We start from the raw sequence: 16,607 nt of genomic DNA on the forward strand, positions 1-16,607 counted from the left end.
GTATACTGTGTATTAAAATGGAATGTCGAAAATGTTAGTGAATAATATGTTCTACGAAAATAAACACCACGAAAATAGTATTGAAGAATCACTATTTTCGTGTGAAATATTTCTTTATATGGATTGTTTCTGTATATAACAACTCACTCTAATACAGAACACGACACCATTATATTTTTAATTAATATCCGTTAAAACATAGCACAATTACAATAAAATCCCTAAAATTAATTCGCGGTCCAATTTGACAGGAGACTAATGGACACTAAATTGTTTAAAAACGGTTTCACGGTCAATCTATTCCGTCTCTCTCTCACACTTACGTTGTTATGTAAGTATAGTTATCTCACTCTCACACAGGGTTCGACTTTTACGCTATTAGTATATAGTATGCTAAAGTCTATACGTACACATACTGCTTGTCATGAAATATATGTTCATTTTAAAGGGAGAGCTCATTTCCCGGAACTATAAATATTGCTTTTGAAGGCTATGTTGGATACCATAGACCAAGTATACTATCTTGACTAATTGATAGCTTCCGTCTCACTCACACGAAAAAGAGAATTATGCGAGTGTTATGTAAAGAAATGAGATAGAGTGATTAGATTATTTGCTTCGCCATGCGTGGCGGTTTTTTCAAGGTCAGCACACCCGGTGTGCTAAACAAACTTGACAGCGCTGCACAGAAAACTTATGAAACGTGTGAAATATCCACTATTTATTCAACATGAGTGACAATTTTAAGTACAATCGAAGGAAATATGGTGGGATGTTGTGTTTTACGATGTAAAAGTGATAGTGAAAGAACACTTGTGTTATATTATGTACCTATTGTACCTATATATATATGATACTAGCTGACTCAACAAACGTTGTATTGCCGATATTAAAATCGCGATACAAAAGTAACTGTTGATCGTAGATGGGTGAAAATTTGAAGTTGTGTGTATTTTTTAATGCTGACTCATAATCAAACAAATTTAAAAAAAAAATCGTGTGGACTACCCTTAACATTTAGGGGGATGAAAAATAGATGTTGTCTGATTCTCAGACCTACCCAATATGCACTCAAAATTTCATGAGAATAGGTCAAGCCGTTTCGAAGGAGTTCGGTCCCGCACACCGTGACACGAGAATTTTATAGATTAGATTATCTGTCTCATGTTGGCCACGCCAATTCGATGTCTAGTTACTATACTTGGTCTATGTTGGATTTGGACAATATTAGTTTGACAATAATTAATATAACACAAATATAAAGACAACTTTAGGATGAATTTCAGAAGATGATGGGGAAACAAAATATAATGGAAACATAAATTTTGCAGGGAATGTTGAGGAAGATCAAAGGACCTAGCGCAAAATTCCGCTCGAAATAACTGACACAAATTTTGTAATTATTTTACTTACAAGAGCATGAAATTCTCTCATTTTCAATTACATGTCTTCTAATTTATTAACCTGATAAATCACGTCAACGAAGAAAATATTCAAAGACTAACATAAGGGAGCATGTATTTCACACATTTTGATTTTATCTCTAAGTATCTATAATGTTGAAACATAGTTTCAATATAGCGTATAGGTAAACAAAGCAAGATAAAATAGGAAAACGATGGTATTTTTTTATTAAAATAAGGGACGAGACGAGCAGGTTAATTCAAATTCAAATTCAAATATTTTTATTCAAAATAGGATTTGACATCACTTATTGAAAGTCAAAAAACTACCACTCATCCCAAAATGAATGCCTCAGGCCTGAGAAGAATGGGCGCAACAAACTCAGCGGGCTTTTTTTTCATCAAAAATATGTTTCACAATAATTAAAGTAACATTTACAAAGTAACATTGTAAATGTTACTTTCTTCTTCTTATTCTTCTAATTCTTATTCTTAGATTCTAGAATCAAACTTATTATTTAATAGCCTGAGGGCGGTCGCTCCATTCCCAATCTGTGCCATCAATGTTGTCCCGCTGAGGATTCTTGAAAATCCCAAAAATTCTGATCGGCACTGTAATTACGCTCGTCTTCTTGAGACATAAGATGTTAAATCTCGTTTAACCACTACCTACGCGCCCTTCAGACCGAAACACAGTAATGCTAACACATGTTTAATATACAACTTAGTTTTTAGCATTATTTGGTAAGGCACCCTTATTCAAAGCATAATCAAGGGTTGATACATCCTTCCGTTACTGAATAATGTTTGAGTATTACAAACACATTTCCCATTTTACCTGAAGGTTCGTAGAAGCCACAAGTAAACAATACGGATTTCTATATCAAAATTGGGTTCTGTTATTTCAACATTACTTATACAGTGATTGTGAACGAAAATTGAGATTTTTTTTATGGAATAGGAGAACAAACGAGCGTACGGGTCACCTGGTGTTAAGTGATCACCGCCGCCCATATTCTCTTGCAACACCAGAGGAATCACAAGAGCGTTGCCGGCCTTTACGAAAGGTGTACGCGCTTATTTTGAAGGTACCCATGTCATATAGTCCCGGAAACACCGCACAAGGAAGCTCATTGCACAGCTTCGTAGTACGAGGAAGAAAGCTCCTTGAAAACCGCACTGTGGAGGACCGCCACACATCCAGATGGTGGGGATGATATCCTAACTTGTGGCGTGTCGTGCGAAGGTGGAATAGATATGTTTTTAACTAGCTAACTACGACTTAAACTATCGCTTTCAATAAATAATCATTTATTTTAATTTTATTTAAAAAAAAGCGTAAACTTGTAAACATCTTATGGACCCCTATAGTCTCTATATTAATCGCTGATGTTTTTTAAAGCAGTGAATTTCTGTCTGAAAACAAAAATAGCATCAAAAGTCATCGTAATTACAAAACTAATTCCTAAATATACTAATATTGTCAATGCGAAAGTTTGTAAGAATGTATGGATTTCTGGATGTATGTTTGTTCATCTGTCCCGCAAAAACCACTAAATCGATTTTAATGAAACATTACAATAGTATAGCTTACACATCAGAATAACACATAGGCTATAATTTAAAAAGATATAGTGTATATTATCCAAAATAATACGATAAGTGTCAGTAAAAGAGACAAAATTGAAATAAAATCTTCTTATAGGGAAATATTATACAAAAGTACGTAATTAAAATCTAGGAAGTAAGTAAGAAAGGTATAGTATGTTTAAGTTATAAATTACCATAATGTTCAAATTTTAACATAATGTAAGCTCAAATTCTCGTCTTACATGTTACTATGTTCATTAAAAAACAAAGAACTTGTAAAATAAGTTAATCTATCTGATGCTGCCTCGTGGAATACGCTCAAAGTTTTACATACTTAAACACCTTTCACAATGCGCTGGCATGAAAACTTAAACTAACTTTAAACTCCTAGATCTATATCGTACGCGATCTAATTAAATTATGCTTGCTTCATTTATAAGTTAATTATTGTTTTTATATAAAATATTATAAATTGTTGTTAAGTGTTTTAGTTCATTAATTGTATTTATCTACATCCATGCTTTAAATTCTCTATAAAAGATTCTGAAACAGTTAGCTTATTGCCAACATTAAAACACTCAATGTTCTAATAACCATTACATCATCCAAAAGAGTGTTGTAATGTTGTACTGAATTTCATAACAACACTCCTATTTTTTTTTTCATTCCCTTCATGCTCAAAGAGTTTTAACAGACAGCCACATTCTTATTGCTCGATGCGTGGCATCTGTATGAATTTCAAAAAAAGAACATTTTGGTTTACGCGCGTTCCATACCACCAGAACGTCGCGCGCCGTAAAAAAAAGTAGGTTATTCGAATCCCCGCCATTTTTCTTCGATATTTTTATTGTTTTGTTTACAAAAAATGAGCGATTAATTTTCAAAAGAACATAATATTCAAGTGAATTTTAATTATTGCACTATACAAAATGTAAATTACTACTAAAATAAATAATTCTTTCATTAATACTTAGTTTATTTGTATATAATCAGTAATGGATGATATTAGGTTACTACTAGGACTGGCTGTTTTAATGTTAGCAGTAAGCTAACTGTTTCAGAATCTTTTAGAGGATTCATATTTTGGGTGTAGATAAAGTCTTGTATGCAACTGTTGATAATTAGGTATTAAAACACTCATGTGATACTATTATCACATTCGGCTTTGCCTCGTGAGATAAATCCACATTCGTGTTTTAATACCCCTTATTACACAACAGCTGCATAAATAACTATTATAGACTTTATTATAGAAAGAATCGAAAGGAAATCACGCGTTATCTGTCATATAAATTTAATATAACAATGTGTGAATATCCGCAGAGAAGCCGATTCTTCCATCTACTTCCATTATATCAGAGACGAAATATGTCTAACATCGCGTTTTTACTGAAATTAGCCCGAAATACCATTGATAGTCCTGAGTTTCTTAGCAAAATTAATCTTAATGTTCCTACTAGTAGTCTTAGGAAACCGGCTTTGTTAAGCATCGATTCCAGCCACACTAACTACCAGAAAAATAGCTTTTTTCCTCGTTGCATGCGGTTTAGTCTACAAGTTTAGCTATGATGACCGTTTTGACCTCTTTACTTGTAGTCCTCGTGTAGCTAAGAATGTGCTTACCAAAGACAGTGTCGACGTAAGTCTAACATAAAAAAAAGAAGCACTTAATCTCATAAGTTAGAACCTATTTTGTATTACATTATTGTTTGTTTTATACATTAATCTGAACTTAAGCAATTTAAAAACATATGTGGAAGCTTGTAATTAGAATTTATTAATCTATTTATTGTGTAAAATTTTGTAAAAATGGCTGGAAGTTTCTCAAATAAAAAAGATAAAAATAAAAAATAAAATTAAGTAGATTAAGGATTGGTCTCAGCTGTGCTCCAACCAGTAAAAAAGGCGCATAACAGCCAGCGCCCAAAAATCCCATCACATTACTTTCAGCGTGAGAAGAAGAATCTACCCATCCAGTCCATTTTAGATAAAGTATTCCACACTAACAATTCCCACCAAATTTTAATAAAAAATACACAACATATGTTTTTAAACTTTTATCATGGCGGAAATTTAGCATTGTAATTAATATGACAAGAACTCACGATATATCTAATATATAAAATTCTCATTTCGCGATGTTTGTAGTTAAACTCCTTAGAAACGGCTTGACCGATTCTCATAAATTTTTGAGTGCATATTGGGTAGGTCTGAGAATCGGACAACATCTACTTTTCATCCTACTAAATGTTAAGGGTGGTCCACGGCAATTTTGTTTTTAATTTGTTTGATCATGAGTCAGCGTTAAAAAATACATACAACTTCAAATTTTCACCCATCTACGATCAACAGTTAATTTTGTATCGCGATTTTAATATCGGCAATACAACGTTTGCTGGGTCAGCTAGTATTTTATTGTGAATCGTCAAGTTTTGCCGTGACCACGATTCATGCAATTGGATCGAAATATCATCATCAAATATATATCGTGAGTACCCAATACACCAATAGAAAATACTATTCACAATTAATCCGAGCGACCTTTTTTGCGAGATTGCAAGCAACATAAATTATCCCACTGTTATATGGCAAGCAACAATTCGATACAAGATTATAAATACAACAGTGCCATTCTGACAGTGTAATAAATTACTTATACAAGTGGAATGAAGGTTTAAATCTTGAATATTAGGATACATTTCACAGTGATATGCAGCACCAGGTGGCAGGACAAATTGCAGACAGAAACAGAACGAATACCTCTGGTGGTCGCGTTTGGCATTGTTCCTGACTATTATGAATAATTAGTAATTGATTTTAGATGATCTCAAATAGCGACGCTCTGAGTACAAACGAACTACTTTGAAGTATATTTGTAGAGTTTAAGTATTTTTAGTATTTAAGTATATCTGTATACTAAATTTCAGATTGTATATATTTTTTTTTATGGAATAGGAGGACAAACGAGCGTACGGGTCACCTGGTGTTAAGTGATCACCGCCGCCCACATACTCCTTCAACACCAGAGGAATCACAGGAGCGTTGCCAGCCTTTAAGGAAGGTGTACGCGCTTTTCTTGAAGGTACCCATGTCGTATCGTCCCGGAAACACCGCACAAGGAAGCTCATTCCACAGCTTCGTAGTGCGAGGAAGAAAGCTCATACATAGTATATATACAAGAATTGCTCGTTTAAAGGTATAAGATTATATTATAATATTATTTATTTAGTTTTCGTTAAGATTATATTACATTATTCATTTTATTTAAAAGATGATAATGTAGTTCTCGCTCAAATTGTAGTAAGCTAGGTGTGTTTTTTATAAGACTTTATTAAATTTAATATTTTTTTTTAACTCTTTTCTAATTGTAATTATGACATATATTATTTTTTTTATCTATAATTTAAATAAAATCAAAGTAAACTCAACTTGTAATGTAATTTAAGCTAAGATTGTTTGTAGATTTATGGGTAAAATGCCTGAAAATAAATGATTTATTATTATTTTTATAACTTCTGGAACATTGTTGTATGTTTTTATTGCCATGTACACGCTTTTAGAAAAAAGATTTAATCTCGTTTGAGTTAACTGAAATTTATTTTATCTTCTGCTTTTAAGTATTAATAATTCAAAGAAATACCAATCTGTATTATAATTTAATGGGTAGTATAGTTACTAGTAGATCACAATACACGAAATTCTGCTCAAATAGAGCGCGCACGTGCTTGTATAGACTCGCCGTCGGAATCGGCAGCGTACCGAAACTCTCTAAGAAAACAGCGATTCACTCGATTGCATGAAACGTGCAGACATTGACAGATTGACAGATGACGGATATAATCTTGTTAAATCGTAGATAGCCAAAACCCACTACGTTTTAAGCAACTGTTCGCTTTCACACTCAGCCGGATTATACTTCTTTGCCAATCGTCATACTGTTATTACTGCGATTTCAAAATTATGTCAAATCACTGCACGTTCCATACTAAACTAAATTTCAATTTTTACTTTGTCAATCCAATATATGAATGATGCGGGACTTGAACCCGCGACCTCTCGCGTTCCATGCGAGCGCTCTTCCAACTGAGCCAACCGTTCGAATGACGTATTGTTGATATCTTGTATGCTTTGTTCAACTCGCAGGTTGTGGCTTCATCTACAGGATCTACTTTACAGTTGATAATCTGCTCAACCCCAATTTTTGCATATTAGGAAATTGACTTGAGATATCCTGCAAATATTAAACAATTTGTCGTTTTAAAGTTATATTAGATAACCCTCACTTTACACACAATAAAATTTGAAAACAAAAATTTATGAACGATGTGGGACTCGAACCCGCAAGCTCTCGCTTTCCTTGCTAGCGCTCTTAGTACTGAGCGAACCGTTTGAGTGACGTATCGTTGACTGACAAACCTTGTATGCTTTGTTCAACTATCAGGTAATAATTACTCTAGATAATTTTGATCTAACTGATAGTCTCTTAGACGAAGCGAGCCAACTTTAACCGAATGACGGTAACATAGCCCAGCGTCACAGCTCAGCATTATTAAATAAACGCATAAAAAAGCGATCAGCGCACCTATAAATATTTCAATTAAAAAAGTTAAGTTAATATTATTAAATTAATGAGTTCAAGTGTACGTGAGTAAAGTCGCGGGCGCGAGCTTGTTAATAATAAGTCCTTCAACAGCCAGTCGGATATTAGAAGCAGCCAAAAAGTTCCAGCCAAACAATTAGAAATCAATACGCAAAATTGAATTTCGAATTTGATCGACGTCGCAGAAACTGCCAAATATCAATATGGCAACACTAAACACAATTTCACAATTGTGTTACCATAAGGGAATTGCGGTGTTGCCATTCGAAACGTTATCATTTCCATTGGATACAGAGCGGGTAAAATGCGTAATGTGAATGTAGAGTTTGCAATTGTGACTGACTGTATAAGTGGATTGTTATATTCGCATCAGAGTGATGACCTTCTGTACTAAGCCCTTTCGTCCTACATTTCTACAGCTTCTATTGTTGACATCGTTTCGAACTATCGTTTTATTCTTAGATCATTTAAGACCGATTTCAATAACCTATCTATCCTTAGTTTTACTTACTATAGGCAGACAAATCTATTCCTCTACGCTTACTTACATTTCAATAACAAAAAACTCTCGTTACGGATACATTGCTGTCACCGTTTAATGACAAGTTCTTATCTATCCATACTTATGTCCAATATAGTCATAGTTCAATGCTTTATGTCGATGTAATTGAAATGTAAGTAAGCGTAAAAGGATATATTTGTCTTACCTCTAGTAAATTAAACTATGGATTTTGAAAAGATAGGTTATTGAAAACAGCCGTTATACGTCTAGAAAGACTATGACATCTGTGAAAACGTCGAAAAAAATTTACTTTAAAACTATCCTCTATTTGAGAAATACACGCACACTAACACAAAGTGTCATACAAATAGCGAGTGTAAGACGTAGCTCGTCACGCACACTTAACTAATATTCCTGGCCTGTTTTTATCGGTTGCCTAACAGCAAGAGACTCTATCTAGACGTATAAATTATCTCAAGTTTTTATTGGTGGAGGTGTTTATTTATAATTTTAATTTTTAGTAGCCCGTCCGGCTTACACCGGTTTAAACTTGATTTTGATTAAGATTTTAACCGTTAAATTTTGATGCTTTTTAAGGTAGTCGTGTGTTTTTCTTATTTTTTAACAATAAAAACTTGCAAGACGTTTTTTTTTATTGAGTTAAGTGGTATTAGTTCGTGAAAGTGGTAGTTGCTTTCGAGACTACTAATGAATATGAAAAATAATGTAGATTTAGACTTTAACAGTATTCTGTTGTATGAAATAATTACATTTTCAACATTAACAAATTGTTTGGTATGTTTTGGCAAATGACACCTTCGTCGTCCTCCATTTATCTTCATCATGACCTTTTCCATGAATTCCCATTAACTGCCAACAGTTGACATCTTTAGGCTGTCTTCTAAGCGGCATTTCGGGCTTGATCATTTTACTTTACTCGACACCCTAATAGATTCATTTCATTTAATTTTTCGGTCTTTAGTACTACGGTTGATTTAACTTTATTTATTTTTTCCAACTTTTAACCGCGACTTCGTACGCGTCGAATAGTTACTTTGATCAGTTTTTTTGACAGATTCCAAATTCAAATATAATATTTTGTTTATTTTTAATTATAACAGTATTCATGGCCAGACTTATATATTATTTACTAGTTTATATCCGCGACTTCGTCCCCGTTGAATAGTTGCTTTGGGCAATTTATTTTTATCTTTTCGGATACTTTTCAAATAATACACACACAAACTGCTGTTTCCGTTGCTGGCTCTTCTATGATACAGCGCATAGCCCTTGTCATTGTTGACAGTCTTTAATAGTAATTCCCTGTGAACTTTTATCTCCTATTTCATCCCCATGTAGGTAAAAGTTTGAGAAATGCACGAACAAATGTTTATAAATAATTTCTTATCAAGTGCCTACACGTAGTTTCATAGTTTTATTTTCGATAATGACGCATTTCCATACAAAATGCCATCCCCTATTTCAACCCCTCAATTTATTTTTTTGCAATAAAAGTAGCCTATGTCCTTTTTCCGCATTGAAACTAAAATGGCAATGGACCGGTCATATATCACGACTCACAGACAACAGATGGACGATAAAGACAACGAAATGGAAAGGGCCGGTGGGCATTAGAAAAGTTGGAAGAGCGTGTAAGAGGTGGGCTGATGATGTGATTGAATACGCTGGAAAAGACTGGCTAATATTGGGCAAAGACCGAATAGTGTGGAAAAAAATGCAGGAGGCCTTCACCCAAAGGCCTGACTTCATCAATACAACTAAAAATATTAACTGTTATACCTAACAATTTATAACAGTTTATATTAACTGTTATAAATAACAAGTTATAACTGTTTATATTAACAGTTCTAACTAATAAGTTATGAGAGTTAATATTTCCACAAATAAGTTGTTAATTTACTTAAAAGTTGTTATGTCTACGGAACCGAACCGTAGCGGTTCCTTCAGAACGGAAATAAGAAACGTTTTGCGAATAAATTGTATTTAACTTGTGAAGTTGTTAAAAAGCAGAACATTTTTTTAAATAAACAGAAGTTAATACTATAACAACAATATTTAACAATTTGATAGTGCTTTGCCCAACTTTGGTTCAGTGAAAACTCCGGTTTATCTACTTTGTTTTTTTAATGGAAGAGGCAGAAACCAGCGCACGGGTCACCTGGTGTTAAATGATCACCACCGCCAAAATTCTCTTGCATCGCCAGAGGAATCACAGAAGCGTTGCTAGCTTTTAAGGAAGATGTACCTGCTTTTTTGAAGGTACCCATGTCGTATCGTCGCGGAAACACCGCACAAGGAAGTCTGTAGTACATGGAAGAAAGATCCTTAAAAACCGCACTGTGGATCCAGATGGTGGAGATGATGTCCTAATTAGTGGCGTGTCGTGTGTTATATTTTTATGTTAGTAAGGGACGAGACGAGCAGGACGTTCAGCATGGTAATTGCCGCTCAGGATTCTTGAAAAACCCCAAAAATTCTGAGCGGCACTACATTTGCGCTCGTAACCTTGAGATATAAGGTGTTAAGTCTCAATTGCCTAGTAATTTCACTAGCTACGGCGCCCTTTAGACCGAAATACAATAATGCTTACACATTACTGCCTCACGGCAGAAATAGGCACCGTCGCCGTAATCTAGCCGGCATCCTGTGCAAAGGATGATAAACCCACTGATAAATATAATTATTTTCTAGCACAGGCAAGCAACTATGTATGAATATACATAAATTGTATATTTATGTGAAACTCTTTCAATATAATACAATATATTCTTTGTTCCGTATACCACACCTAATTCACTTTGCAACACGAGTTCGCTGTAACAAACCTATAACTTTGAAGTGCAAACCGGCGTCATACCGGAAGCTTATTGTCAAACCACCTGAACATTTTAATCCAATATGTAGGGGTGGGAATATATCGATATCGATTACATAGGCTCCGTTTGAAATACATATTAGTTAGATAATATGGAACTGTCTCCGTGTTTAGTTTGAATCGAGCACGTAAATTATACATCAGCTTTGTATTGGTGTAGTAATTACGTGATATGCATTTATTATCTCCAGAATACCTAATAAATCATCTTTACTTAAACAATAAATATTAAATAGTATTTTAAACGTTATCTCTACTAATAATACAAATAATACTATAAATGTGAATGTAAGTTTGTTTGTTACGCTTTAATGTTGGAGCTACTGAACCCACTTTGATGAAATTAGGTACAGCGATAGACTGGAGCTTGGGAAAGGACATGAACTACATTTTATCCCAGAAAAATCATTCGTTCCTGTGGAATTTGTGAATAACTGAAATCACGTGGATGAGCTATAACTATACCAATAGTAGGTTTAATTTGCCATAGCAATCTTCCACGAAATACGATTCATATAACGTGTTGGGAATGGGAGAGAAAACAGGAACCGGAACTGGAATAGGACATGAGATAATCTTCAATTCCAAAGTAATATACGCGGACAAAGTCGCTGGTATCAGCTACTATATAAATAAATTGAGAGATTCTATTAAATAGGCTGTGTTGTAAGTTTTACTACTCGTCTGCAGAATAACTTGGATATCTCGGCGAATAACAGTCATCAACGATCGGGCATTTTGAAACTAAATTATGATCGAAAATAAATTGTATACACTGCAAATTAGCAGATATTTTTTTCTGAGCGCAAATAAAAGTACTTGGTGAATTTCTGTGCTATTTCATCTCTCTCAGAGCGCTATTTCTTTAGTAGTGTGTTAGTGCTTTAATTAACGTTAGAAAAGATAATCAATTTAAGAAATCAAATGCTTTATATTCTTTTTAAAACCTCTTGAGTATCTACCTAATAATTACCATTAAAATTCTTATCATAATTCTGGATTGAAGAACACTTTAAACATATGTTAGAGGTTAAAGAAAAGATACAAAAATAATTTTTGTATTTTTAAATTACTTTGGATAATATCATTTAAGTTAACACGAATAATTTTCAATATAAAGATATTTGTGTTAAAAAAAATTACACTATAAATTAATTGAGTATGATGGAAGCACCTGAGTATGAAAATAAAAGACGAGACGAGCAGGACGTTCAGCTGATGGTAATTGATATGATTATTGAAAAACCCAAAAATTCTGAGCGGCACTACGATTGCGCTCGTCACCTTGAGACATAAGTTGTCAAGTCTCATTTGCCCAGTAATAGCCCTTCAGACCGAAACATAGTAATGCTATAAGCATTACTATGTTTATTTATATTTCATTTATATTTCATGGCAGAAATCCGATGCAAAGGGGCCTCCCACTGGTATCATCTGAGTTGTATCATCAAGTGCTGGCTACCATAATTATTGAACACAAAATATGTCTACTTAATACACACAAAGCGCTTTTTCTGTCAGTCATGAAAATTTATAAATCTTTTATCAATATAAATTATACTTAAAACATGAAAAAGTTACATACATAGTCAGAGTCCCTTTACGAACTGATGCTGACTTCTTGACGTTTGCCAAGTGTTGTTTCAATATGTTATGTTATCGTCACTCCCTATGGTATATAAATATTAAAATTCAAATATTTTTAGTTTTTAATTTACTAAAAAATATGTTTACAAAGTAATATTGTACAATTAAACTTATTACATGAGCATACATTATATTATCAATTGAGAAGCAAGATGTTAATTTCTTTAAATTTTGCTCTCAATGATTCTTAGGACCTAGGTTATAAATAGCGCGAATAGCCCTCTTCTGCAGCACAAATATAATATTAATATCGGCAGTGTTGCCCCATAGGACAAAATACATTGGAAATAACTACTAAAGTAAACTAGTCGCGCCTATATTTCTATTGCTAATAAGAGTCACACTTTAATCTTCCCACAACTTTTAAGTGAAGATGAGATGGATCAGTAGTTAATAATAAAACCACGGACTAGTAAAAAAATAAGGACTACGTGTCACCTTACATAACAGTGTAGCACCAAAACAAACCGATTAACGGGTAAATACATAGCCCCACGCACACACTTACACTACTACAGGCCGATAGGCGACCTTTATGAGAATTGTCATCGTCAGTGACAGATCAGTTTGCGTCTCAATAATAGTTATTTATGCAACTGTTGTGTAATAAGGGGTATTAAAATACGAATGTGGATTTATGTGATAATAGTATCACATGAGTGTTTTAATACCTAATTATCAACAGTTGCATACAAGACTTTATCTACACCCAGAATATGAATCCTCTAAAAGATTCTGGAACAGTTCGCTTACTGCTAACATTAAAACACCAGTCCTAGTAGTAACCTAATGTCATTCATTACTGATTATATACAAATAAACTAAGTAATAATGAAACAATTATTTATTTTAGTAGTAATTTACATTTTGTATAGTGCAATAATTAAAATTCACTCGAATATTATGTTCTTCTGCAGCGTTTCAAATGAATCGCTCATTTTTTGTAAACAAAACAATAAAATATCGAAGAAAAATGGCGGGGATCCGAATAACCTACTTTTTTTTTACGGCGCGCGACGTTCTGGGAGTGTGGAGCGCGCGTAAACGAAAATGTTCTTTTTTTTTAAATTCATACAGATACCATGCATCGAGCAATAAGAATGTGGCTGTATGTTGAAACTCTTTGCGCATGAAGGAATAAAAAAAACATAGAAGTGTTGTTATGAAATTCAGTACAACATTACAACACTTTTGGATGATGTAATGGTTATTAGAACATTGGGTGTTCTAATGTTGGCAATAAGCTAACTGTTTCAGAATCTTTAATAGAGGATTTACAGCATGGGTGTTGATAAAATATTTAAAAAATGCCGTCGTGCGTTGTGAAAAAGTGTAAAAACGATACTATACAAGTATTTGTGGACATATATGATTATTTAAGGGAGAAAAAATTGTGTAACTAGTATCCCCCGTAACCGCACACACACTAGCATAACGGTGCTTCACTTGCTAATATTACGGCTCGGAGTCCTTCTTTTTTTACTCGTCCGTCTATAAAACATATAAAGTTATATCCACCCAGAGAATGTAGTATAAACAATTGTACATCTATGTTCCTATATTACAGCTGTAACATTACTATAGAACAACACAAGTTAATCTCTTTAGTTCACTTGTGTATTTCTCGTATTGCAAAAACGTGAGCTTGATCAGTTTAAATACATTTATTGGATGTACGCGACTAGAGCTCAAATGAATTTATATCGGTTCGTTCTCAACAGATCGGGCGACATACAGAATTATCAATACCGATTTAATATCTTTATTTAATAAATATATTGTGATATTTTTGTATTAAGAATTAATAGTAGGGGAACCTGTTGTACCTAGGACAGTTTTTTTGGTTTTTAGGTATATATTTTTAGTTTTTACTCGACGAACTGTACTCGGACGATTTTTGCATATTTTGAAAGGTCAATTATTTCAGTATTCTCCACCAAAATCCACTTACAAGTGTTTTAATAATTAAAACGAAAAAAGGGTTTTATGACCAAGGTACAACATACCCTATGTACCTAGGCCAGCTCTATGGTGTACCTAGGAATTGGGGGTAATTTCTGGAAAATTAGGGGCAAAATAAAAAAGGGCCATTTTATAAAAAAAAATCTATATTAATATTATACTAGCTGACTCAACAGACACTGTTCTGTCCTAAACAAAAAAAAATTATGTAAGTATTCGGGAATAATGTAGTCTAAAGCCATCGGAAATATTATAATATGTTTCGTATTAACAGAATTGTAGTACTTTTAATTATTGTTATATTAAGCTGCACTAGATTTTTTTTTTAATTTAAACTTTTCAGGGGAAAGTATAAAATGTCGCGTGGAAACTTAAATCTGTATTTGAAAAGGAGGACAAACGAGCGTACGGGTCACCTGGTGTTAAGTGATCACCGCCACCCACATTTTCTTGCAACACCAGAGGAATCACAGGAGCGTTGCCGGTCTTTAAGGAAGGTGTACGCGATTTTTTAAAGGTACCAATATCGTATCAACCCTGAAAGGTGCACCATACAAGGAAGTTCATTCCACAGCTTTGTAGTGGAAGAAAGCTCCTTGAAAACCGCACTGTGGAGGACCGCCACAGATCCAGATGGTGGGGATGATATCCTAACTTTTTGGGTGTCGTGCGAAGGTGGAATTCGGCGGCAGGAATGAGGTCAAACAGCTCTTCGGAATATTTAAAGCTCTTAAATATCTAACAGGTCAAAATTTATTTCAATTACTATTCTGTCATGATCCAAACCTGTAACTGACTCATAAACTAATTAATATGATAACAGAATCAATTTAAATTAACATCAGCATTATGCATATATATTATAATCATAATGTTAATTAATGATTATAATTATTTCTTACTCATTTTAATATTTACACCAAAAATTATTTTTAGTTTGCTCAAACAATCTCTCGTAGAACTATTCACCCCTGGGAAATCGAACCCACGACCAGGCTCGACGGCAAAACATTAATTCCGTTACGATTCCGCCAATCACCTTACTAATATTAATAACAGAATACTCCTATATATATATATATATTTCTGACAACTGGAGGTCTATAACCAAAATAGAAATCCGAAGTTTCGTCCGAATCGAAAGAACGACGAACTTCAAATTAAATCCTATAACAAAGCACTTCGGATCCGAATAGTGCGGACGGATTTCGTTTCGGAACCACAGACATAACCATAAAAAGTTAAGTTGTAGTTACGACCTTTATTCATCTCAAACAATGAAAAAGTAAATGTCAAGTGAATTTGGGAATAAGGTAAACAAATGACAAAAATCTGATCGCGAACTTCGCATTCGGATCCGAAACACTTTCGTAATAGGAAAATGTACGATCCGTCAACCGAAACTTCGTATTTCGATTTTGGTATAGGGCTCCTGATTGTTTGTGTTTTTATAACGCACTATAAGTGTTCAACAATGATTTGTTTAATATATCAAGGGTGCAAATTTCAAACACAAAAGGTCGCCGTTCTAAATACGAACACGACTAATATTAGAGTGAAATTGTGAAACTATTTCTGTAGCTCGAGACCGTCTGCTACTGAAGAGGGGCGCTGTCTCAATGCATTATATTATTGCCAAAATAATAATGTGGGGAACAGACAGCTCCTCCGGATTGAAGCGACTTGAGAGCACACAGGTGTACAACAATATGTTGCTTATTAAGAAATGTTTGCATTTGAGTTTATGAATTATTTGATAATTCAAGGTTAAAGTTTGATGTCAGGCATTATTTTTAACCGACTTCAAAAAAGGAGGAGGTTCTCAATTCGTCGGTATTTTTTATAATACCTCAGAACTTTCGAATGAGTAAACCGATTTTGATAATTCTTTTTGTAATTGAAAGCTGGTGCTTCCCGTGTGGTCCTATTGCTATTTGGTTCAGACCTGACAATGGCATCCATGAGACAACTATAAAAGTCTCAAATTTGCTATGAGTTTGTGCGCCA

Source organism: Leptidea sinapis, chromosome 6, assembly GCF_905404315.1.
Source record: "Leptidea sinapis chromosome 6, ilLepSina1.1, whole genome shotgun sequence".
In the NCBI taxonomy this organism is placed as follows: domain Eukaryota; kingdom Metazoa; phylum Arthropoda; class Insecta; order Lepidoptera; family Pieridae; genus Leptidea; species Leptidea sinapis.